Source organism: Pleurodeles waltl, chromosome 3_1 (assembly GCF_031143425.1).
Source record: "Pleurodeles waltl isolate 20211129_DDA chromosome 3_1, aPleWal1.hap1.20221129, whole genome shotgun sequence".
Taxonomy (NCBI): domain Eukaryota; kingdom Metazoa; phylum Chordata; class Amphibia; order Caudata; family Salamandridae; genus Pleurodeles; species Pleurodeles waltl.
This window is the reverse complement of record NC_090440.1, coordinates 1,220,731,172-1,220,757,551: the sequence shown is the minus strand read 5'-3', so window position 1 is coordinate 1,220,757,551 and position 26,380 is coordinate 1,220,731,172. Positions and strand designations below refer to the sequence as shown.

General features: G+C 48.2%; 1 protein-coding gene across 2 annotated transcripts in view; it reads right to left on the bottom strand.

The window, feature by feature from the left end:
• The window catches only part of SLC37A2 (solute carrier family 37 member 2), a 1,507,897-nt gene that overhangs the window by 380,126 nt on the left and 1,101,391 nt on the right, over positions 1–26,380 (bottom strand). The gene's annotated exons all lie outside the window — the stretch shown is intronic.

The window sequence follows — 26,380 nt, the reverse complement described above, 5'->3', positions numbered from 1 at the left end:
GGCTGGGGAGGAGTAGCCTCCCCCAGCCTCAGTAAATGCTTTGATGGGCACAGTTGCTGCCCATCTCTGCAAAAGCCAGTCTACACCGGTTTAGGGATCCCCCAGCCCTGCTCTGGCGCGAAACTGGACAAAGGAAAGGGGAGTGACCACTGCCCTGACCTGCACCTCCCAGGGGAGGTGCCCAGAGCTCCTCCAGTGTGCCCGAGACCTCTGCCATCTTGGAAACAAACAGAGGTGTTGCTGGCACACTGGACTGCTCTGAGTGGCCAGTGCCATCAGGTGACTTCAGAGACTCCTTCTGATAGTCTCTTACCTTTCTTACTAGCCTATCCTCCTTCCTAGGTAGCCAAAACTCCTTTTCTGGCTATTTAGGGTCTCTGTTTTGGGGAATTCTTCAGATACCGAATACAAGAGCTCACCAGAGTTCCTCTGCATCTCCCTCTTCACCTTCTGCCAAAGGATCGACCGCTGACTGCTCAGGACGCCTGCAAAACCACACAAAGTAGCAAAGACGACTACTGCAACCTTGTATCGTTTCATCCTGCCGGCTTTCTCGCCTGTTTCGTGGTGGTGCATGCTTTGGGGGTAGCCTGCTTCCTTCTTGCACCAGGAGCTCTGAAGAAATCTCCTGTGGGTCGATGGAATCTTCCACCTGCAACCGCAGGCAACAAAAGACTGCATCACCGGTCCTCTGGGTCCCCTCTCAGCACGACGAGCGTGGTCCCTGGAACTCAGCAACTCTGTCCAAGTGACTCCCACAGTCCAGTGACTCTTCAGTCCAAGTTTTGTGGAGGTAAGTCCTTGCCTCCCCACGCTAGACTGCATTGCTGGGTACCGCGTGATTTGCAGCTGCTCCAGCTCCTGTGCACTCCTCCAGGATTTCCTCTGTGCACAGCCAAGGCTGGGTCCCCAACACTCTAACCTGCAGTGCACAACCTTCTGAGTTGTCCTCCGGCGTCGTGGGACTCCCTTTTCTGACTTCGGGTGGACTCCGGTTCACTCCTCTTCTAAGTGACTGATCCGGTACTTCTGCGGGTGCTGCCTGCTTCTGTGAGGGCTCCCTGACTTGCTGGGCGCCCCCTCTGTCTCCTCATCCAAGTGGCGACATCCTGGTTACATCCTGGTTACATACGATTACATCCCTAAACTGAGAGACATTTATTGGAAGCAAAATTTCTGCTAACCAGGAAAGATATAAGATTTTATATATTTTATATTACTGTTAATTAAGAATTAAGAATCAAGTTTATCTTGTATACCCATACATGAGTGAGGTTCATTATAGAGCGCAGATCCTGTACTTAATTACTTAGATTTGCTCTCAAACTGGATGACATGACGCACAGTGAAATGAAGAAATAGTTCATGGATAACATAACAGGTATGGTCAAGAAGCAAACAAGTTGCAATGAGTACTCATTTTGCAGAAATACGTTACCTAATCATTACTATTTCAGCACAACTAGAACTCAGAGATATAGGTTCATGACAAGAGAGACTATCATAACAACGACACGTGCGACAAAGAGAGAAGCACTGTATATTCTTACCCTTTAGACCTTTTAGAATGATATCTAATTCAAATCATGGTTCAGGTTTAAATATGCCCAAGCAATTTGCTTCGCTTCTCAAATGAAGTGAGATACCCTAGATCTGATTCAGATCATTGCTTTTGGCCATTGCATTGCAAAGCTTTGTCAATTCACAGCGGCTTTTCATGTGATTTGGGCTCCATTTCCAGAAATGTAGAGTCCTAGTTAGTGACACTTTTGTATTTGCCTGCCTTGTACCTCATGCATTTTCTAAGCGCATCCTCTGCTTGCACCCATTTGTATAGTTCAACATTCCATGCCTTCGAAGCAGGCGTCCGAGAAGCTTAAACAATATTGAATTTAAGTTCTCGTCATGAGTGCTAACAAAGAATACCTTATGATGTGTAAGCCTCTGTAGGAGGCTGGCCTGGTGGATACCTATGGTACTTACACCTTATACCAGGTCCAGGTATCCCTTGTTAGTGTAGTGTTGTCAGTGTCTAGAAGCCAAGCTCTGTAGAAGTAGCTGTGGATAAGCAGCCAATGCTTATCTAGGAGACCTATAAAGCTCATGCAATACCACTGTAGTCACACAGTACTAAACACACATGAAAGAAAACATCCAGTGTTACAAAAATAAAGGTACTTTATTTTGGTGACACAAATACCAAAAATACCATAGAGGATATACTCCCTTAGGATGTAAGTAATAGACCAATTATATACACTAGTATGCAGAAAGGCATAAAACAGTTAGAAAACAGTGCAATTAGTGAAGCTCACAATAGAAAGAAACAGCCCCAGGGGGAGCACAAACCATATACTAAAAAAAATATATTGTGAAAGTCGGTCCCCTACCTAAGTAAGTGGAGTGTGTAGAGGTGAGCTGGGAGTACTAGGAAAGCCCAAAGGTAAGGACCACAACCTACCCCAGCGAGCAGACAAGCAGCACTAAATCACTGTGAATTCCCCAGAACACCCACTTAGAAGAAAAGAAGAATAATGCAAAGCCCAGAAAAGACTGCAAGACACCAACAATGGATTCCTGGATAAGAGGACCTGTGGAAAAAGGGGACCAAGTCCAAGAAGCACAGCAGAGTCCAGGAAGGGCAGGAGCCCCTACCCACCAGACTGAAGGTCAAGAGGTGAGTCGACGATGAAGAAGGAGAGTCAGCACTACACCCAAAAAGATTGAGTTGAGTTCCTGGAGGATGCAAGTGATGTCACATGCCGGGAGGAGGATTGCAGTCAGGTTTCCGTCTTCGGATTCTGCCAACAAGCTTTGGCACACGCAAATCTTGCGATTAGCAGAAAGTGGAGCTGCCGGGGACCAGGAAGGACCAGATGGACTCTACAGAGGAGGGGGAGCCAGAGGGGGCCCTCAGCAACACAGAGCCCACAGATGCACACGCAGCACCCACAGGAGTCCCACAGGACAGGGACACGAAAGTCGCAGAAGAGGCCCACGCAGCACTACGAAAAGGGCTCCCACGCCGCCGGAGAACCACTCAGGGAGCTGTGCGTCATAGGATGGAGTGTTGGGGGCTGGAGCTTCAAGATGCCTGATGATCCCTTGGAAAAGATGCCAACAAGACTTGGCAGCTGCAAAGGAGTCTGTGCACGGGGGTTCCATCCTGTGTGGGCAGGCAAGGGCTTACCTCAACCCAAGTTAGACAGCTGGAAGAGAGGACCGTCAGAACCACTTCAGTCCACCACCTGTGATGCAGGATCCACTGTGAGAAGCTGGCCTGGCTTATATTGGGTACCAGAGGTACTTACACCTTATACCAGGTCCAGTGATCCACCTTAGTGAAATGTAGGCAGTGTCTAGCATCTTAGGCTGTCTAGAGGTAGCTGTAGCAGAGCTGCCAAGGCTGGACTAGGAAACATACAAAATTCTTGCAATACCACTATAGTTATACAGTACTTATACACAAGTAAAGACAATACTCAGTGTTAAAAAAAAGGTACTTTATTTCAGTGACACAAGGCCAAAAATATCTTTGAAGCAATACTCAATCTGGAGGTACGTATTATACACAATATATACATTAGTAAGCAAAATCAGGTAAGTACACAGTCATAAAATAGTGCAAACAGTGAAAACCATAATAGGTTGCAATAGGCCTAGGAGCCACACAAACCATATACTAAATTAGTGGAATGCGAATGATGGTTTTCCCCCTAGGCAAGAGTAGTGTGTAGAAGGGTGCTGGGAGTGTAAGAAAGCACCCAAGGTAAGTAAACTACCCCACCCTAGAGCACAGGAAAGCAGGAGTAAAGTACAGCAAGTTTCCTCAGAACACACTAGAAGTCGTGGTAAAGGATTATGCAGAAACCAAGCGAGACAGCAGGAGACCAACAATGGATTCCTGGACCTGAAGACTTGTGGAGAGAGAGACCAAGTCCAGAAGTCGATGAAGAGTCCAGGAAGAACAGGAGCCCCTGCCAACCTGGATGAAGGTGCAAAAGTGGATTCTCCGGTTAGAAGACAAGTACAGAAATGCACCAAAGAAGATAGATGTGGGTTTCTGTTTGGTGCAAGCGATGTCCCACTTCGAGTCGTTGAATGCAAGATGGTCCTCGTCACAGGATTCCACCAACAAGCCTTGGCTAATGCAAGGGCGCGTTTTGTGGCAAAGAGGCGCTGCCTGGGCCCAGGAGGGACCTGGGGGTCTCGACTCAGGCTGACGAGACAGAGGGGGCTCTCAGCACTTTAGAGAGCCCTCAAAGAACCAGGCAGCACCCACAGGAGTCGTAGGACACAGGGACAAAGGAGTTGCAAATTGGGATCTTTGCAGCACTACACCAAGGGGTCCCACCCCACCAGAGAACAACTCAGGGAGCTGAGCATCACAGGATAGAGTGCTGGGGACCCAGACCACACAGTGCTCAAAGAACGGTTGGAAGAAGTGCACAGAAGCCCAAGGATATGCAGAAGACACAGTGCATAGGGGTACTGTCTGGCACAGGGAGGCAAGCCCTTACCTCCACCAAATTTAAACAGATGGACCTTTGGACAGTCAGGATCACTTCGGTCCACCACCTGTGTTCCCGGGATCACGCTTTTCGACAGGAGAGGAGTCTCAGAGTACTGGTTGTCGTTGCAGAGAGGTGCCTGCTGATGCAGGGAAGTAACTCCGTCACTCCACGGGAGATTCCTTTAGTCCTTTTGGTGCAGAATGAAGACAGACAGTCCTCAGAACATGCACAACCTGGAAACTGTTGCAGTTGCTGGCTGGAGCTGAAGTTGCAGTGTTACAGTAGCCTTCTTGGAAACTTTGTTGCAGTTACAGAATTCCTGGAGCAGTCCGCGGTTGATCCGACAGTCAGAAGCTGAAGAAGAGGATGCAGAGAAGTCCTGGTGGAGTCTTGCAAACCGAATCTGAGGAAACACCCAGAGGAGAGACCCTAGATAGCCCTGAGAGGAGGATTGGCTACCTAACTAGATATGCACCTATTAGGAGGGGTCTCTGATGTCACCTGCTGGCACTGGCCACTCAGTTACTCCCCGAGTTTCCTGACCATCCTCAAAATAAGATGGCAGAACCCAGGTACACTCTGAAGCAGCTCTGGGCATCACCCCTGGGGTGGTGATGGACAGGGGAGTGGTCACTCCCCTTTCCTTTGTCCAGTTTCACGCCAGGGCAGGGACTGGGGGTCCTTGAACCAGTGTAGGCTGGATTATGCATGGAGGGCACCATTTGTGCCCTTCAAGGCATGTCCAGAGGCTCTGGGAGAATACCCCTCCCATTCCTGTAATATCTATTTCCAATGGGAGAGGGTGTAACACCCCACTCCTAAAGGAAATGCATTGTTCTGCCTTCCTAGGATTGAGCTGCTCAATCCCCAGGAGGGCAGAAACCTGTGTGTGAGGTGGCAGCAGCTGGGGCTGCAGTGGAACCCTCAAGAGAGCTGTTTTAGCTGTAGTGGGGGTCCATGGTGGAGCCCGGAGGGTGCATGGAGTTGGCCCCCCAATACCAGATTTGGATTGGGGGTTCAATTTTACAATCTTAGACTCCTCACATGGCCATATTCAGAGTTACCATTGTGCAGCAACATATGTATTGACATATATGTAGTGCACACTTATAATGGTGTCCCCTCACTCATAGTCCAGGAAATTGGTCCTGGAAATGGGGGGGGGGCAGCTTTGCTAGTGCAAGGGTGCCCTCATACTCAGTAACTTTGCACCTAGCCTTCAGTAAATGAAGGTTAGACATATAGGTGACCTATAAATTATCTTGTGCAGTGAAAATGGTTGTGAAATGGTGTGTTCACTATTTCACTCAGACTGCAGTGGCAGTCCTGAAGGAGTGTATGTATGAGCTCCTTATGGGGGGGGGGGCAAAAGAAATGCTGCAGCCCATAAGGATCTCCTGGATCCCTATTCCCAGGGTACCTAAGTACCATATGCTAGGGACTTATAAGGGGGTTCCAGTATGCCAATCTGAATTTGAATAAGGAGTCACTAAACTATAGTGAGAAATTTGGTAAACAGAAAGCAGGAGCACTGGAGTTCTGGTTAGTAGAACCCCAGTGACAGTCAAGCATACTGACAACACATATAGGTCACACACTATTAGCACTGGGGTCCTGACTAGCAGGATCTCAATGAGACAGTAAAATCACACTGACAAACAGGCAGAAATTGGGGGTAACATGCCAAGAAAGGTGGTACTTTCCTACACAACCCCCCCAAATGAGGCTAACCTTGCCCAGACGAGTCTTCATTGTCTAAGTGGAAATATCTGGAGAGTCCATCTGCATTGAAGTGGTTACTACCAGGTCTATTGTCTAAGTGGAAATATCTGGAGAGTCCATCTGCATTGAAGTGGTTACTACCAGGTCTATGTTCCACTGTAAAGTCCATCCCCCTTAGGGAAATGGACCACCTCAACAATTTAGCATTTTCACCTTTCATCTGTTCCAAACCATAATAGAGGTTTGTGGTCTGTCTGAACTATGAAGTGAGTCCCAAATAAGTATGGTCTCAACTTTTTCAGGGCCCAGACCACAGCAAATGCCTCCCTCTATGGCTGACCAACGCTGTTCTCTAGTGGTCAACCTCCTACAGATAAAAGCAACAGGTTGATCCTGGCCCTCTGAGTTAAGATGTGACAACACTGCCCCAACCTCCAGTTCAGAAGCATCTGTCTGGACAATGAATGTTTTAGAGTAATTTGGGCTTTTTAGGACAGGTGCAGTACACATAGCCTGCTTAAGCTCCTCAAAAGCTCTATGACAGCTGGCTGTCCATAATACCTTTTTGGGCATCTTCTTAGATGTGAAATCATGAAGAGGGGCTACAATGGAGCCATAGTTCTTAATGAACCTCCTGTAATACCCAGTGAGACCAAGAAAGGCTCTGACCTGGGTCTGAGTAGTAGGGCGAGCCCAGTCTAAAATTGTCTAGATATTCCCCTGTTGTGGTTCAATCTGTTCCCCACCAACTAGGTGTCCCAGATAAACAACTTTCCCCTGCCCTATCTGGCATTCTGCAGCCTTGATAGTGAGGCCTGCCTTTTGCAGGGCCTCCAAAACTTTCCACAGGTGGACCAGGTGGTCATCCTAGGTGGAGTTAAATACAGCAATATCATCCAAATATGCTGCACTGAATGCTTCCAGGCCTTGGAGGACTGTGTTCACCAGCCTTTGGAAAGTGGCATGTGCATTTTGTCAGACCAAATGAAATAACTGTGAATTGATAATGTCCTCCAATGGTTGAAAATGCAGTTTTTGCTTTAGCATCCTCTGATAACTTGATCTGCCAATACCCTGCAGTCAAATCAAAGGGGCTTAGATACTTAGCAGAGGCTAGTGTATCTATGAGCTCATTTGCCCTGGGTATAGGATGAGCATCTGTTTTTGTAACTGTATTGAGCCCTCTGTAATCTACACAAAACCTCATTTTTTTCTTTCCTTCCTTGCTATGAGGTTTGGGGAAAGCATCACTGGGCTATCACAGGGGCTGTCTGAGTGCTCAATAACCCCTAGGTCCAACATCTTCTGAACCTCAGATTTAAGACAGTCTCTGACATGGTCAGGCTGCCTATAAATCTTACTTCTGACAGGCAAACTGTCTCCTGTATCGATGGTATGCTCACACCAAGTAGTCTGACCAGGTATAAGTGAAAAGAGTTCAGAAAATTGGCCTAGGAGGATCTTGCAGTCCTCCTTTTGCTCAGCAGTAAGACAGTCTACAAGCACAACCACATCCACTGAGCCAACTGCAGTGCTGGAGAAGAGATCAGGGAAAGGATCACTCTCTTATTCCTGCCCCTCATTTGTGGCCATGAGTAGGGTCAAGTCTGCCCAATCATAGTAGGGTTTAATGCGGTTGACATGAAGTACTCTTAGGGGACTTCTTGCAGTGCCAAGGTCTACCATAGAGGTGACCTCATCCTTCTTTTCCACAATAAGATGTGGTCCACTCCATTCATCTTGGAGTGCTCTTGGTGCCACAGGCTCCAATACCCACAACCTTCTGTCTTGGGTGGTACTCAGTCAGGACAGCCTTCTGGTCATGCTATTGCTTTTGAAGCTCTTGGCTGGCCTGAAGGTTCTTGGTGGCCTTTTTCATGTACTCAGGCACTCGTGATTTAAGGCCAAACACATAATCCACAATCTCTTGTTTAGGGGGATTCAATGGTTGTTCCCACCTCTCTTTCACACAAGCCAGGGGGTCCCCTAACTTGGGGACCAAAGAGGAGTTCAAAGGGGCTGTAGCCGACTCCCTTCTGGGGTACCTACCTGTAGGCAAAAAGGAGGCATGGCAGGAGGACATCCCATCTCCTTCTGATTTTTTCAGAGAGTCCCCTGATCATGCCTTTGAGAGTTTTGTTAAATTCCTCAACTAGTCTATTTGTTTGCGGATGATAGGGTGTGGTGAATTTATAGGTTACACCACACTCTTTCCACATTGCTTTCAACTATTCGGACATGAAGTTGCTACCCCTGTCTGATACTACCTCCTTAGAGAACCCCACCCTTGAAAATATTCCCAGGAAAGCCCTTGCCACTGCAGGAGCTGTAGTGGTCCTTAAGGGGAAGGCTTCTCAATATCTTGAGGCATGGTCCACTACCACCAAGTTGAACCTGTTTTCAGAAGCAGGCAGTGGGATTAAGGCGGCCTTTGGGGTGCCACCAGTTGTAGGAAAGTACCATCTTGCCTGGCATGTTACCCCCATTTTTCACTGTATATATGTTGTTTTAGTTGTATGTGTCACTGGGACCCTGTTCACCAGGGCCCCAGTGCTCATAAGTGTGCCTGAATGTGTTACCTGTGTAGTGACTAACTGTCTCACTGAGGCTCGGCTAATCAGAACCTCAGTGGTTATGCTCTCTCATTTCTTTCCAAATTGTCACTAACAGGTTAGTGACTATTTTTACCAATTTACATTGGCTTACTGGAACACCCTTATAATTCCCTAGTATATGGTACTGAGGTACCCAGGGTATTGGGGTTCCAGGAGATCCCTATGGGCTGCAGCATTTCTTTTGCCACCCATAGGGAGCTCTGACAATTCTTACACAGGCCTGCCACTGCAGCCTGAGTGAAATAACGTCCACGTTATTTCACAGCCATTTTACACTGCACTTAAGTCACTTATAAGTCACCTATATGTCTAACCTTTACCTGGTAAAGGTTAGGTTCAAAGTTACTTAGTGTGAGGGCACCCTGGCACTAGCCAAGGTGCCCCCACATTGTTCAGGGCCAATTCCCCGGACTTTGTGAGTGCGGGGACACCATTACACGCGTGCACTACATATAGGTCACTACCTATATGTAGCTTCACAATGGTAACTCCGATTATGGCCATGTAACATGTCTATGATCATGGAATTGCCCCCTCTATACCATCCTGGCATAGTTGGCACAATCCCATGATCCCAGTGGTCTGTAGCACAGACCCTGGTACTGCCAAACTGCCCTTCCTGGGGTTTCACTGCAGCTGCTGCCAACCCCTCAGACAGGCATCTGCCCTCCTGGGGTCCAGCCAGGCCTGGCCCAGGATGGCAGAACAAAGGACTTCCTCTGAGAGAGGGTGATACACCCTCTCCCTTTGGAAAATGGTGTGAAGGCAGGGGAGGAGTAGCCTCCCCCAGCCTCTGGAAATGCTTTCTTGGGCACAGATGTGCCCAATTCTGCATAAGCCAGTCTACACCGGTTTAGGGGACCCCTTAGCCCTGCTCTGGCGCGAAACTGGACAAAGGAAAGGGGAGTGACCACTCCCCTGACCTGCACCTCCCCTGGGAGGTGTCCAGAGCTCCTCCAGTGTGCTCCAGACCTCTGCCATCTTGGAAACAGAGGTGCTGCTGGCACACTGGACTGCTCTGAGTGGCCAGTGCCACCAGGTGACGTCAGAGACTCCTTCTGATAGGCTCCTTCAGGTGTTAGTAGCCTATCCTCTCTCCTAAGTAGCCAAACCCTCTTTTCTGGCTATTTAGGGTCTCTGTCTCTGGGGAAACTTTAGATAACGAATGCAAGAGCTCATCCGAGTTCCTCTGAATCTCTCTCTTCACCTTCTGCCAAGGAATCAACTGCTGACCGCGCTGGAAGCCTGCTAACCTGCAACATAGTAGCAAAGACGACTACTGCAACTCTGTAACACTGATCCTGCCGCCTTCTCAACTGTTTTCCTGGTGGTGCATGCTGTGGGGGTAGTCTGCCTCCTCTCTGCACTAGAAGCTCCGAAGAAATCTCCAGTGGGTCGACGGAATCTTCCCCCTGCAACCGCAGGCACCAAAAAGCTGCATTACCGGTCCCTTGGGTCTCCTCTCAGCACGACGAGCGAGGTCCCTCGAATCCAGCAACTCTGTCCAAGTGACCCCCACAGTCCAGTGACTCTTCAGTCCAAGTTTGGTGGAGGTAAGTCCTTGCCTCACCTCGCTAGACTGCATTGCTGGGAACCACGACTTTTGCAGCTACTCCGGCCCCTGTGCACTTCCGGCGGAAATCCTTTGTGCACATCCAAGCCTGGGTCCACGGCACTCTAACCTGCATTGCACGACTTTCTAAGTTGGTCTCCGGCGACGTGGGACTCCTTTGTGTAACTTCGGGTGAGCACAGTTTCACGCATCCTCGTAGTGCCGGTTTCTGGTTACCTGCTGCTGAGAGGGCTCCTTGTCTTGCTCGACGTCCCCTCTCTCTCTTGGTCCAATTTGCGACCTCCTGGTCCCTCCTGGGCCACAGCAGCGTCCAAAAACGCTAACCGCACGATTTGCAGCTAGCAAGGCTTGTTGGCGTTCTTTCGGCGGGAAAACACTTCTGCACGACTCTACAAGGCGAGAGGGATCCGTCCTCCAAAGGGGAAGTCTCTAGCCCTTTGCGTTCCTGCAGAAACCGCAGCTTCTTCTGTCCAGTAGAAGCTTCTTTGCACCCGCACCTGGCATTTCCTGGGCATCTGCCCATCTCCGACTTGCTTGTGACTTTTGGACTTGGTCCCCTTGTTCCACAGGTACCCCAGATTGGAAATCCAGCGTTGTTGCATTGTTGGTTTGTGTCTTTCCTGCATTATTCCTCTAACACGACTTTTTTGTCCTTAGGGGAACTTTGGTGCACTTTGCACTCACTTTTCAGGGTCTTGGGGAGGGCTAATTTTCTAACTCTCACTATTTTCTAAATAGTCCAAGCAACCCTCTACAAGGTCACATAGGTTTGGGGTCCATTCGTGGTTCGCATTCCACTTTTGGAGTATATGGTTTGTGTTGCCCCTATCCCTATGTGTCCCCATTGCATCCTATTGTAACTATACATTGTTTGCACTGTTTTCTAAGACTATACTGCATATTTTTGGTATTGTGTACATATATCTTGTGTATATTTCCTATCCTCTCACTGAGGGTACACTCTAAGATACTTTGGCATATTGTCATAAAAATAAAGTACCTTTATTTTTAGTATAACTGTGTATTGTGTTTTCTTATGATATTATGCATATGACACTAAGTGGTACTGTAGTAGCTTCACACGTCTCCTAGTTCAGCCTAAGCTGCTCTGCTAAGCTACCATTATCTATCAGCCTAAGCTGCTAGACACCCTATACACTAATAAGGGATAACTGGGCCTGGTGCAAGGTGCAAGTACCCCTTGGTACTCACTATAAGCCAGTCCAGCCTCCTACATTGGTGGCAGCGGTGGGATAAGTGCTTTGAGACTACTTACCACTCTTGTCATTGTACTTTTCATAAGAGAAAAATATACAAAACAAGTTCAGTGTGTGTACACATAGCTAAAAAGTTTTGCATTTCCTCTTTTCACTCTTTTCTAAAGTGCTGAAAAGTACTTCTAAACTTTCAAAAAGTTCTTAAAAGTTTAAAAAGTTTTTTTTCTGTCTTTCTAAAAAGTTCTGAAAACTTTTTTCTCTTTTTCTATCACTTTAACTCTCTCTAAAAATGTCTGGCACAGGCCAAAATGTTGATATGTCCAAACTTGCATATGATCACCTTAGCTGGAAAGGAGCAAGGAGTCTCTGCATAGAGAGAGGTTTGAGTGTAGGGAAGAATCCTTCCTTGGAACTGTTACTTAACATGCTTAGAGAACAGGATAAGGCTAGAAGTGCCCCATCTGTAGAAAAAGTAGCTAATGGTTCCCAATCTGATCCAGGGACTCCCCCAGGAAAAGATTCAGGAAAGAAACTCCCTAGCCTGCCCATTACTAGACAGTCTAGCATAGTTGGTAATGATGGAGAGCCTCACCATACAAATAGTGTTGTCTCACATCATAGCAAAAGCATTTATTCTCACCATACTGGTAGTGATGTTTCTGTTAGCCAAGCTGTTAGGGTGGCTTCTGTAAGGGACAGGTCTCCTTCTGTTCATTCCCATCATACCTCTGAATCTAGGAATGTCCCTCCCACCAACCCTGATGACAGAATGTTAGAGAGGGAACTCAATAAGTTGAGGGTGGAACAAACCAGACTGAAGCTTAAAAAGCAACAGCTGGATTTGGATAGACAGTCTTTTGAACTAGAGAAGGAAAGACAGAAGTTGGGTTTAGAAACCCATGGTGACAGCAGCAGTATTCCCCATAGTCATCCTGTAAAAGAGCATGATTCCAGGAATCTGCACAAGATAGTTCCCCCTTATAAGGAGGGGGATGACATTAACAAGTGGTTTGCTGCACTTGAGAGGGTCTGTGTTGTACAGGATGTCCCTCAAAGGCAGTCGGCTGCTATCCTATGGCTATCATTTAGTGGAAAAGGTAGGGATAGGCTCCTTACTGTGAAAGAAAATGATGCTAATAATTTCCAAGTTCTTAAGAATGCACTCCTGGATGGTTATGGCTTAACCACTGAACAGTACAGGATAAAGTTCAGAGAGACCAAAAAGGAGTCTTCACAAGACTGGGTTGATTTAATTGACCATTCAGTGAAGGCCTTGGAGGGGTGGTTACATGGCAGTAAAGTTACTAATTATGACAGTCTGTATAACTTAATCCTGAGAGAGCATATTCTTAATAATTGTGTGTCTGATTTGTTGCACCAATACTTGGTGGACTCTGATCTGACCTCTCCCCAAGAATTGGGAAAGAAGGCAGACAAATGGGTCAGAACAAGGGTGAACAGAAAAGTTCATACAGGGGGTGACAAAGATGGCAACAAAAAGAAGGATGGTAAGTCTTCTGACAAGGGTGGGGACAAATCTAAAAATGAGTCTCCATCAGGCCCACAAAAACACTCTGGTGGGGGTGGTGGGCCCAAATCCTCTTTTAATCAGAACAAGGAAAAGAAACCATGGTGATATTTATGTAAAATAAAAGGCCATTGGACAACAGATCCCAGTTGTCCAAAGAAAAGCACCAATGCTCCTACCACTACAACCCCTACTGCTACCCCTAGTGTCCCTACTAATAGCAGTGGTGGTGGGAGCAAACCTACTAATAGCCAATCCAAGGGAGTAGCTGGGCTCACTATTGGTAACTTAGTTGGGGTTGGCCTTGTTAGGGAGGCCACAGAGGCTGTGTTAGTCTCTGAGGGGGCTATTGATTTAGCCACCTTAGTTGCTTGTCCCCTTAATATGGATAAGTACAAGCAGCTACCCCTAATAAATGGTGTTGAGGTTCAGGCCTACAGGGACACTGGTGCCAGTGTGACTATGGTCATAGAGAAACTGGTCCACCCTGAACAACACCTACTTGGTCACCAGTACCAAGTAGCCGATGCTCACAACAACACACTTAGCCACCCCATGGCTGTTGTTAATCTCAACTGGGGGGGGGGGGTTACTGGTCCAAAGAAAGTTGTGGTAGCCACAGATTTACCTGTAGACTGTCTACTAGGAAATGATTTGGAGACATCAGCTTGGTCAGATGTGGAGTTGGAGGCCCATGCAGCAATGCTGGGCATCCCAGGGCATATTTTTGCTTTGACAAGGGCTCAGGCCAAAAAGCAAAAAGGACAGGGAAGCTTGGATCCTGGAACAATGGACCAAGGGCTCCCTAAAGCTAGGGCTAGTAGAAGCAAACCACTTCCTACTATCCCTCCCTCTACAGTGGATTCTACTTCTGAGGAAGAAGAATTCCCTCCCTGTGCAGAACCTACAACAGAGGAGCTGGAAGCAGACACTGCTGAGCTTTTGGGTGAAGGGGGGCCTGCCAGAGAGGAGCTGAGTGTGGCACAGCAAACCTGTCCCACATTAGAGGGACTCAGACAGCAAGCTGTCAAACAGGCTAATGGGGATGTCAGTGACTCTCACAGAGTTTACTGGGAGGACAACCTCTTGTACACTGAGCATAGGGATCCTAAACCTGGAGCTGCCAGGAGATTAGTGATTCCTCAGGAGTACAGAAAGTTCCTCCTAACTCTAGCCCATGACATTCCCCTAGCTGGGCACCTAGGACAAATGAAAACTTGGGACAGGCTTGTTCCCCTGTTTCATTGGCCTAGAATGTCTGAGGACACAAAGGAATTTTGTAAGTCCTGTGAAACCTGTCAAGCCAGTGGCAAGACAGGTGGCACCCCAAAGGCACCTCTTATCCCACTGCCTGTGGTTGGGGTTCCCTTTGAAAGGGTAGGGGTTGACATAGTTGGCCCCCTTGACCCTCCTACTGCTTCAGGCAATAGGTTTATCATGGTGGTAGTGGACCATGCCACAAGATATCCTGAAGCTATTCCTTTAAGGACCACTACAGCACCTGCAGTGGCAAAGGCCCTCCTGGGAATATTTTCCAGGGTGGGCTTTCCAAAGGAAGTGGTATCAGACAGGGGAAGCAATTTCATGTCTGCATACTTAAAGGCCATGTGGAAGGAGTGTGGTGTAACGTACAAGTTCACAACACCCTATCATCCACAAACAAATGGACTGGTGGAGAGATTTAATAAAACTCTCAAAGGCATGATTATGGGTCTCCCTGAAAAACTCCGCAGGAGATGGGATATCCTTCTACCATGCCTCCTTTTTGCCTACAGGGAGGTACCCCAAAAAGGAGTGGGCTTCAGCCCCTTTGAACTTCTTTTTGGACACCCTGTTAGGGGTCCACTCACACTTGTAAAGGAGGGTTGGGAACAACCTTTAAAAGCTCCTAAGCAGGATATTGTGGATTATGTACTTGGCCTCAGATCAAGAATGGCTGAGTACATGAAAAAGGCCAGTAAAAACCTCCAGGCCAGCCAAGAGCTCCAGAAGCAATGGCATGATCAGAAGGCTGTTTTGGTTCAGTACCAACCAGGGCAGAAAGTGTGGGTCTTGGAGCCTGTGGCCCCAAGAGCACTCCAAGATAAATGGAGTGGACCCCACACAATTGTTGAGAAAAAGGGAGAAGTCACCTATTTAGTTGACTTAGGCACTGCAAGGAGTCCCCTTAGGGTACTCCATGTAAACCGCCTGAAACCCTACTATGACAGGGCTGGTCTCACCCTGCTCATGGCAACAGATGAGGGACAGGAAGAAGACAGTGATCCTCTACCTGATTTCTTCTCTTCCACAGAACAAGATGCTCTGGTGGAAGGTGTAGTTTTGGCTGATTGTCTTACTGCTGAGCAGAAAGACAATTGCATAAACCTCCTAGATCAATTCTCTGAACTCTTCTCTACTGTGCCAGGTACCACTTCTTGGTGTGAGCACACTATAGATACTGGAGACAGCTTGCCTGTCAAAAGTAAGATCTATAGGCAGCCTGACCATGTCAGGGACTGCATAAAGCAGGAAGTCCAGAAAATGTTAGAACTAGGAGTGGTTGAGCACTCTGACAGTCCATGGGCTTCTCCTGTGGTATTTGTACCAAAACCCCATTCCAAAGATGAAAAGAAGGAAATGCGGTTTTGTGTAGACTATAGAGGTCTCAACTTGGTAACCAAAACTGATGCTCACCCTATACCCAGGGCAGATGAGCTCATAGATACACTGGCATCTGCCAAGTATCTAAGCACGTTTGACTTGACTGCAGGGTATTGGCAGATCAAATTGTCAGAAGATGCTAAATCTAAAACAGCATTTTCAACCATTGGAGGACATTACCAGTTTACTGTAATGCCTTTTGGTTTGAAAAATGCACCTGCCACTTTTCAGAGGTTGGTGAACACAGTCCTGCAAGGGCTGGAAGCTTTCAGTGCAGCATATTTGGACGATATAGCTGTCTTTAGCTCCAGCTGGGATGATCACCTGGTCCACCTATGGAAAGTTTTGGAGGCCCTGCAAAAGGCAGGCCTCACTATGAAGGCTTCAAAGTGCCAGATAGGGCAGGGTAAGGTGGTTTATCTGGGACACCTTGTTGGTGGGGAACAGATTGCACCACTTCAGGGGAAAATCCAAACAATTATTGATTGGGTTCCCCCTACCACTCAGACTCAGGTGAGAGCCTTCCTAGGCCTCACTGGGTATTACAGGAGGTTCATTAAGAACTATGGCTCCATTGCAGCCCCTCTTAATGACCTCACTTCCAAAAAGATGCCTAAAAAGGTATTATGGACAGCAAACTGTAGGAAAGCTTTTGAGGAGCTGAAGCAGGCCATGTGCTCTGCACCTGTCCTGAAAAGCCCTTGTTACTCTAAAAAATTCTATGTCCAGACTGATGCATCTGAATTAGGAGTAGGGGCAGTCCTATCACAACTTAATTCTGAGGGCCAGGATCAACCTGTTGCTTTTATTAGTAGGAGGTTGACCCCTAGAGAAAAGTGTTGGCCTGCCATTGAGAGGGAGGCCTTTGCTGTGGTCTGGGCACTGAAGAAGTTGAGGCCATACCTGTTTGGCACTCACTTCATTGTTCAGACAGACCACAAACCTCTACTTTGGCTAAAACAAATGAAAGGTGAAAATCCTAAATTGTTGAGGTGGTCCATATCCCTACAGAGAATGGACTATACAGTGGAACATAGACCTGGGAGTAGCCACTCCAATGCAGATGGACTCTCCAGATATTTCCACTTAGACAATGAAGACTCATCAGGTCATGGCTAGTCTTATTGTCCTTCGTTTGGGGGGGGGGTTGTGTAGGAAAGTACCATCTTGCCTGGCATGTTACCCCCATTTTTCACTGTATATATGTTGTTTTAGTTGTATGTGTCACTGGGACCCTGTTCACCAGGGCCCCAGTGCTCATAAGTGTGCCTGAATGTGTTACCTGTGTAGTGACTAACTGTCTAACTGAGGCTCTGCTAATCAGAACCTCAGTGGTTATGCTCTCTCATTTCTTTCCAAATTGTCACTAACAGGTTAGTGACTATTTTTACCAATTTACATTGGCTTACTGGAACACCCTTATAATTCCCTAGTATATGGTACTGAGGTACCCAGGGTATTGGGGTTCCAGGAGATCCCTATGGGCTGCAGCATTTCTTTTGCCACCCATAGGGAGCTCTGACAATTCTTACACAGGCCTGCCACTGCAGCCTGAGTGAAATAACGTCCACGTTATTTCACAGCCATTTTACACTGCACTTAAGTAACTTATAAGTCACCTATATGTCTAACCTTTACCTGGTAAAGGTTAGGTGCAAAGTTACTTAGTGTGAGGGCACCCTGGCACTAGCCAAGGTGCCCCCACATTGTTCAGGGCCAATTCCCCGGACTTTGTGAGTGCGGGGACATCATTACACGCGTGCACTACATATAGGTCACTACCTATATGTAGCTTCACAATGGTAACTCCGATTATGGCCATGTAACATGTCTATGATCATGGAATTGCCCCCTCTATACCATCCTGGCATAGTTGGCACAATCCCATGATCCCAGTGGTCTGTAGCACAGAACCTGGTACTGCCAAACTGCCCTTCCTGGGGTTTCACTGCAGCTGCTGCTGCTGCCAACCCCTCAGACAGGCATCTGCCCTCCTGGGGTCCAGCCAGGCCTGGCCCAGGATGGCAGAACAAAGGACTTCCTCTGAGAGAGGGTGTTACACCCTCTCCCTTTGGAAAATGGTGTGAAGGCAGGGGAGGAGTAGCCTCCCCCAGCCTCTGGAAATGCTTTCTTGGGCACAGATGTGCCCAATTCTGCATAAGCCAGTCTACACCGGTTCAGGGGACCCCTTAGCCCTGCTCTGGCGCGAAACTGGACAAAGGAAAGGGGAGTGACCACTCCCCTGACCTGCACCTCCCCTGGGAGGTGTCCAGAGCTCCTCCAGTGTGCTCCAGACCTCTGCCATCTTGGAAACAGAGGTGCTGCTGGCACACTGGACTGCTCTGAGTGGCCAGTGCCACCAGGTGACGTCAGAGACTCCTTCTGATAGGATCCTTCAGGTGTTAGTAGCCTATCCTCTCTCCTAAGTAGCCAAACCCTCTTTTCTGGCTATTTAGGGTCTCTGTCTCTGGGGAAACTTTAGATAACGAATGCAAGAGCTCATCCGAGTTCCTCTGCATCTCTCTCTTCACCTTCTGCCAAGGAATCGACTGCTGACCGCGCTGGAAGCCTGCAAACCTGCACCATAGTAGCAAAGACGACTACTGCAACTCTGTAACGCTGATCCTGCCGCCTTCTCGACTGTTTTCCTGGTGGTGCATGCTGTGGGGGTAGTCTGCCTCCTCTCTGCACTAGAAGCTCCGAAGAAATCTCCTGTGGGTCGACGGAATCTTCCCCCTGCAACCGCAGGCACCAAAAAGCTGCATTACCCTTGGGTCTCCTCTCAGCACGACGAGCGAGGTCCCTCGAATCCAGCAACTCTGTCCAAGTGACCCCCACAGTCCAGTGACTCTTCAGTCCAAGTTTGGTGGAGGTAAGTCCTTGCCTCACCTCGCTAGACTGCATTGCTGGGAACCGCGACTTTTGCAGCTACTCCAGCCTCTGTGCACTTCCGGCGGAAATCCTTTGTGCACAGCCAAGCCTGGGTCCACGGCACTCTAACCTGCATTGCACGACTTTCTAAGTTGGTCTCCGGCGACGTGGGACTCCTTTGTGTAACTTCGGGTGAGCACCGTTTCACGCATCCTCGTAGTGTCTGTTTCTGGCACTTCTCCGGGTGCTACCTGCTGCTGAGAGGGCTCCTTGTCTTGCTCTACGTCCCCTCTCTCTCCTGGTCCAATTTGCGACCTCCTGGTCCCTCCTGGGCCACAGCAGCGTCCAAAAACGCTAACCGCACGATTTGCAGCTAGCAAGGCTTGTTGGCGTTCTTTCGGCGGGAAAACACTTCTGCACGACTCTACAAGGCGAGAGGGATCCGTCCTCCAAAGGGGAAGTCTCTAGCCCTTTGCGTTCCTGCAGAAACCGCAGCTTCTTCTGTCAAGTAGAAGCTTCTTTGCACCCGCAGCTGGCACTTCCTGGGCATCTGCCCATCTCCGACTTGCTTGTGACTTTTGGACTTGGTCCCCTTGTTCCACAGGTACCCCAGATTGGAAATCCAGCGTTGTTGCATTGTTGGTTTGTGTCTTTCCTGCATTATTCCTCTACCACGACTTCTTTGTCCTTAGGGGAACTTTGGTGCACTTTGCACTCACTTTTCAGGGTCTTGGGGAGGGCTAATTTTCTAACTCTCACTATTTTCTAAATAGTCCCAGCGACCCTCTACAAGGTCACATAGGTTTGGGGTCCATTCGTGGTTCGCATTCCACTTTTGGAGTATATGGTTTGTGTTGCCCCTATCCCTATGTGTCCCCATTGCATCCTATTGTAACTATACATTGTTTGCACTGTTTTCTAAGACTATACTGCATATTTTTGGTATTGTGTACATATATCTTGTGTATATTTCCTATCCTCTCACTGAGGGTACACTCTGAGATACTTTGGCATATTGTCATAAAAATAAAGTACCTTTATTTTTAGTATAACTGTGTATTGTGTTTTCTTATGATATTATGCATATGACACTAAGTGGTACTGTAGTAGCTTCACACGTCTCCTAGTTCAGCCTAAGCTGCTCTGCTAAGCTACCATTATCTATCAGCCTAAGCTGCTAGACACCCTATACACTAATAAGGGATAACTGGGCCTGGTGCAAGGTGCAAGTACCCCTTGGTACTCACTACAAGCCAGTCCAGCCTCCTACACCAGTTTTCCCACTGGCCTGGTGTAGGAAAGTACCATCTTGCCTGGCATGTTACCCCCATTTTTCACTGTATATATGTTGTTTTAGTTGTATGTGTCACTGGGACCCTGGTAACCCAGGGCCCCAGTGCTCATAAGTGTGCCTGAATGTGTTACCTGTGTAGTGACTAACTGTCTCACTGAGGCTCTGCTAATCAGAACCTCAGTGGTTATGCTCTCTCATTTCTTTCCAAATTGTCACTAACAGGCTAGTGACCATTTTTACCAATTTACATTGGCTTACTGGAACACCCTTATAATTCCCTAGTATATGGTACTGAGGTACCCAGGGTATTGGGGTTCCAGGAGATCCCTATGGGCTGCAGCATTTCTTTTGCCACCCATAGGGAGCTCTGACAATTCTTACACAGGCCTGCCACTGCAGCCTGAGTGAAATAACGTCCACGTTATTTCACAGCCATTTTACACTGCACTTAAGTAACTTATAAGTCACCTATATGTCTAACCTTTACCTGGTAAAGGTTAGGTGCAAAGTTACTTAGTGTGAGGGCACCCTGGCACTAGCCAAGGTGCCCCCACATTGTTCAGAGCCAATTCCCTGAACTTTGTGAGTGCGAGGACACCCTTACACGCGTGCACTACATATAGGTCACTACCTATATGTAGCTTCACAATGGTAACTCCGAATATGGCCATGTAACATGTCTAAGATCATGGAATTGCCCCCTCTATGCCATCCTGGCATTGTTGGTACAATTCCATGATCCCAGTGGTCTGTAGCACAGACCCTGGTACTGCCAAACTGCCCTTCCTGGGGTTTCACTGCAGCTGCTGCCAACCCCTCAGACAGGCATCTGCCCTCCTGGGGTCCAGTCAGGCCTGGCCCAGGATGGCAGAACAAAGAACTTCCTCTGAGAGAGGGTGTGACACCCTCTCCCTTTGGAAAATGATGTGAAGGCAGGGGAGGAGTAGCCTCCCCCAGCCTCTGGAAATGCTTTGTTGGGCACAGATGTGCCCAATTCTGCATAAGCCAGTCTACACCGGTTCAGGGACCCCTTAGCCCCTGCTCTGGCGTGAAACTGGACAAAGGAAAGGGGAGTGACCACTCCCCTGACCTGCACCTCCCCTGGGAGGTGTCCAGAGCTCCTCCAGTGTGCTCCAGACCTCTGCCATCTTGGAAACAGAGGTGCTGCTGGCACACTGGACTGCTCTGAGTGGCCAGTGCCACCAGGTGACGTCAGAGACTCCTTCTGATAGGCTCCTTCAGGTGTTAGTAGCCTATCCTCTCTCCTAAGTAGCCAAACCCTCTTTTCTGGCTATTTAGGGTCTCTGTCTCTGGGGAAACTTCAGATAACGAATGCATGAGCTCAGCCGAGTTCCTCTGCATCTCTCTCTTCACCTTCTGATAAGGAATCGACTGCTGACCGCGCTGGAAGCCTGCAAACCTGCAACATAGTAGCAAAGATGACTACTGCAACTCTGTAACGCTGATCCTGCCGCCTTCTCGACTGTTTTCCTGCTTGTGCATGCTGTGGGGGTAGTCTGCCTCCTCTCTGCACCAGAAGCTCCGAAGAAATCTCCCGTGGGTCGACGGAATCTTCCCCCTGCAACCGCAGGCACCAAAAAGCTGCATTACCGGTCCCTTGGGTCTCCTCTCAGCACGACGAGCGAGGTCCCTCGAATCCAGCGACTCTGTCCAAGTGACCTCCACAGTCCAGTGACTCTTCAGTCCAAGTTTGGTGGAGGTAAGTCCTTGCCTCACCTCGCTGGGCTGCATTGCTGGGAACCGCGACTTTTGCAGCTACTCCGGCCCCTGTGCACTTCCGGCGGAAATCCTCCGTGCACAGCCAAGCCTGGGTCCACGGCACTCTAACCTGCATTGCACGACTTTCTAAGTTGGTCTCCGGCGACGTGGGACTCCTTTGTGCAACTTCGGCGAGCACCGTTTCACGCATCCTCGTAGTGCCTGTTTCTGGCACTTCTCCGGGTGCTACCGGCTTCAGAGAGGGCTCCTTGTCTTGCTCGACGTCCCCTCTCTCGGCTGGTCCAATTTGTGACCTCCTGGTCCCTCCTGGGCCTCAGCAGCGTCCAAAAACGCTAACCGCACGATTTGCAGCTAGCAAGGCCTGTTGGCGTTCTTTCGGCGGGAAAACACTTCTGCACGACTCTCCACGGCGAGAGGGATCCGTCCACCAAAGGGGAAGTCTCTAGCCCTTTTCGTTCCTGCAGAAACCTCAGCTTCTTCTGTCCAGTAGAAGCTTCTTTGCACCCGCAGCTGGCATTTCCTGGGCATCTGCCCATCTCCGACTTGCTTGTGACTTTTGGACTTGGTCCCCTTGTTCCACAGGTACCCTAGATTGGAAATCCACAGTTGTTGCATTGTTGGTTTGTGTCTTTCCTGCATTATTCCTCTAACACGACTTCTTTGTCCTTAGGGGAACTTTGGTGCACTTTGCACTCACTTTTCAGGGTCTTGGGGAGGGTTATTTCTAACCCTCACTGTTTTCTTACAGTCCCTGCGACCCTCTACAAGCTCACATAGGTTTGGGGTCCATTCGTGGTTCGCATTCCACTTTTGGAGTATATGGTTTGTGTTGCCCCTATACCTATGTGCTCCTATTGCATTCTACTGTAACTTTACATTGCTTGCATTACTTCCTTTTGCTATTATCTGCATAATGTTGGTTTATGTACATATATCTTGTGTATATGTCATATCCTCATACTGAGGGTACTCACTGAGATACTTTTACCATATTGTCATAAAAATAAAGTACCTTTATTTTTAGTACTTCTGTGTATTGTGTTTTCTTATGATATTGTGCATATGACACCAGTGGTAAAGTAGGAGCATTACATGTCTCCTAGTTCAGCCTAAGCTGCTTTGCCTTAGCTACCTTCTATCAGCCTAAGCTACTAGAAACACCTCTTCTACACTAATAAGGGATAACTGGACCTGGCACAAGGTGTAAGCCCCTCTAGTACCCACTACAAGCCAGGCCAGCCTCCTACACTTGCCCAATGGCCTTTGCTTTTACAAAAATAACACCAAGGCTTTTTCTGCTGAGTAGATGAGGATTTGGGCCCACCACCCCCAGAGGAGTTTTGCGGGCCTGATGAAGACTCTGATGATTTTCTATCTTTGTCCCCACCCTTGTCATGTGACTTACCATCCTTCTTCTTGCCATCCTTGTCACCCCCTGCATGAACTTTTCTGCTCACCCTTGTTCTGACCCATTTGTCTGCCTTCTTTCCCAATTCTTGGGTAAAGGTCATATCTGAGTCCACAATATACTTGTTTAACAAATCAGACACAAAATTATATATAATCTCTCAATATATAAGCTTTCATAATCAGACACCATGCTGCCATGCAACCAACCTTCTAAGGCTTTCACTGAACAGTCCACAAAGTCTATCAAATCTTGTGAAGACTCTTTTCTGGTTTCTTTGAATTTAATCATATATTGTTCAGTGGTTAAGCCAAATCCATCCAAGAGTGATGTCTTCAGAACAGTGTAGTTGTCTGAGTCTTCTTCTCTGACAGTAAGGAGTCTATCTCTCCCCTTGCCAGAGCAGGACAGCCACAGAAAGCACCCCAATATGCCTGAGGGGCTCTCTGAACTTTCCAGGTCCTCTCAAGTGCAGCAAACCACTTGTAGATGTCACCCTCTCCTTTTAAAGGGGACAATCTTATGCAGATTTCTAGAATCAAATGTATTTTCTTTAACAATAAAACTTTAAAAACTGCTGTTGCTGCTGTCACCATTGGGAACTAACCCCAACCCCTGTCTTTCCCTTTCCAGAGCTAGAGATTCCCTATCTAAGGCCAACTGTTGCTGCTGCAGCCTCTGTCTGGCCTCCTGCAACCTCATCTTTCTGAGTTCCCTATCTAGGGACTGGTCATCAGGGTTGGATGGGTGGGACACTTCTGACACAGAAGTGACATAGGAGTGGACAGAGGGTGTTCTTTCCCTCACTTTGGTAACCCTAGTAACTTGGCCTCTAGGTGTTAAGGGTGCCCTGCTTGTGTGTGGCCCCTTCTCACTACCAGCTACACTAGGAGGTTTGTTGAGAGAAGGACAGTCAGAAAATAGTGCAAACAGTGAAAAACACAATAGATTGCAATAGGCCTAGGGGAAACGCAAACCGTATACTAAAATAGTGGAATGCGAAAGTCAGATTCTCCCCTAGGCAAGTGAAGTGTGTAGAGGGGTGCTGGGAGTGTAAGAAAACAACAAAGGTAAGTAAAGTACCTGTGAGAAAGTAGCCTCTTTTTAGCATGGTTACCCCCATTTTTGGCCTGTTTTTGAGTGTTTGTCAGTGTGTTATTACTGTGTCACTGGGATCCTGCTAGCCAGGACGCCAGTGCTCATAGTTTAAAATCTATTTGTCAGTGTGTTTTGCCTCTCACACTGGGATCCTGCTAACCAGGACCCCAGTGCTCATAGTTCTCATAGTTTGTGGCCTATGTATGTTGTCAGTATGCTTGACTGTGTCACTAAAGTTCTGCTAACCAAAACTCCAGTGTTTATGCTCTCTTTACTTACCAAATCTGTCACTAAAGTTTAGTGACTCCATATTCCAATTCTAATTGGCACACTGGACCCCCCTTACTAGTCCCTAGTATATGGTACTTAGGTACCCAGGGCATTGGGGTTCCAGGAGATCCTTATGGGCTGCAGCATTTCTTTTGCCACCCATAAGGAGCTCATACAAACCTTTCTTCAGGACTGCCAGTGCAGCCTGAATGAAATAGTGAACACACCATTTTACAGCCATTTTTCACTGCACTAAGTAACTTATAAGTCACCTATATTTCTAACTTTCATTTACTGAAAGCTAGGTGCAAAGTTATTGTGTGTGAGGGCAGCCTTGCGCTAGCAAAGGTGCCCCCACTTTGTCTAGGCCCAAATTCCCGGACTTTGTGAGTGTGGGGACACCATTATAAGTGTGCACTGCATATATATCAATACATATATGTAGCTTCACAATGGTAACGCCTAATATGGCCATGTGAGGTGTCGAAGATCATAGAATTGACCCACCAATCCAAATATGGATTTGGGGGGCCAATTCCATGCACCCTTGGGGCTCTACCATGGACCTCCAGTACTGCCAAAACAGCTCTATGAGGTTTCCACTGCAGCCCCAGCTGCTGCTACCTCACAGACCAGTTTCTGCCCTCCTGGGGATTGAGCAGCACAATCCCAGTAAGTCAGAACAATGCATTTCCTTCAGTAGAAGGGTGTTACACCCTCTAATATTAGAAATAGGTGTCACATGCATGGGAGGGCTATCCTCCCAGGGCCTCTGGAAATGCTTTGATGGGCACAAACCGTGCCCTCCTTGCATAATCCAATCTACACCGGTTCAGGGACCACCAGTCCCTGCTCTGGCATGAAACTGGATAAAGCAAAGGTGAGTGACCACTTCCCTGTACTTCACCGCCCCTGGGGGGGGTGCCCAGAGCTCCTCCAGAGTGTCCCTGGGTTTTGCCATCTTGGAGTCCAAGGTGTTGGGATACTCTGGAAACATCTGATTGGCAAGTGCCAGCAGCTGACATCCGAAACCCCTCCTGATAGGTTCATACCTGGTTAGGGGACCAATACCCCTCTGAGGGTTATTTAGGGTCTCTCCTGTGTGTGTTTCCCCAGATTTGGTATGGAAGATTCCACCAGGACTCCTCTGCATTCTATGCTTCAGCTTCCGACCGTTGGATCAACCGCAGCCTGCTCCATGAACACTAACTGCAACAAAGTATCCAAGAAGGCTACTGTGACCCTGAAACTTTAGCTCCAACCAGCAACTGCAACAGTTTCCAGGTTGTGCATGCTCTGGGGACTGCCTGTCTTCATCCTGCACCAGAAGGACTGAAGGAATCTCCTGCAGAGTGACGGAGTCACTTTCCTGCTTCATCAGACACCTCTATGCAGTGACTACCAGTACTTTGGGTCCCCTCTCCCGATGACGAGCCTGGATTCTGGAACACACGTGGTGGACTAAAGTGACCCTGACTTTCCAAAGGTCCAGCTGTCCAAATTTGGTGAAGGTAAGAGCTTGCCTCCCCGTGCCAGATAGTACCCCTGTGTACCAAGTGTTTTGCAACTCCTAGAGCTTCTGTGTGATTCTCCAAGAAATCCTTCATGCACAGCATAGCCCAGTTCCCTAGCACTCTAAACTGCAAAGCTCAGCCACGTGAGTTGTTCCCTGGCAGCGTGGGATCCCTTTGTGTAGTGCTGCAATGGCCACCATTGGCAACTCCTTTATCCCTGTGCTGTGGGACTCCTGTGTGTGCTGCCTGGTCTTCTGAGGGCTCTCTGAGTTGCTGAGAGCCCCCTCTAACTGCCCCTCCTGGGTAGAGTTAACTTTGGTCCTTCCTGGGCCCAAGCAGTGCCATTTGTTACAAAACGCAACTTTTGTGTTTA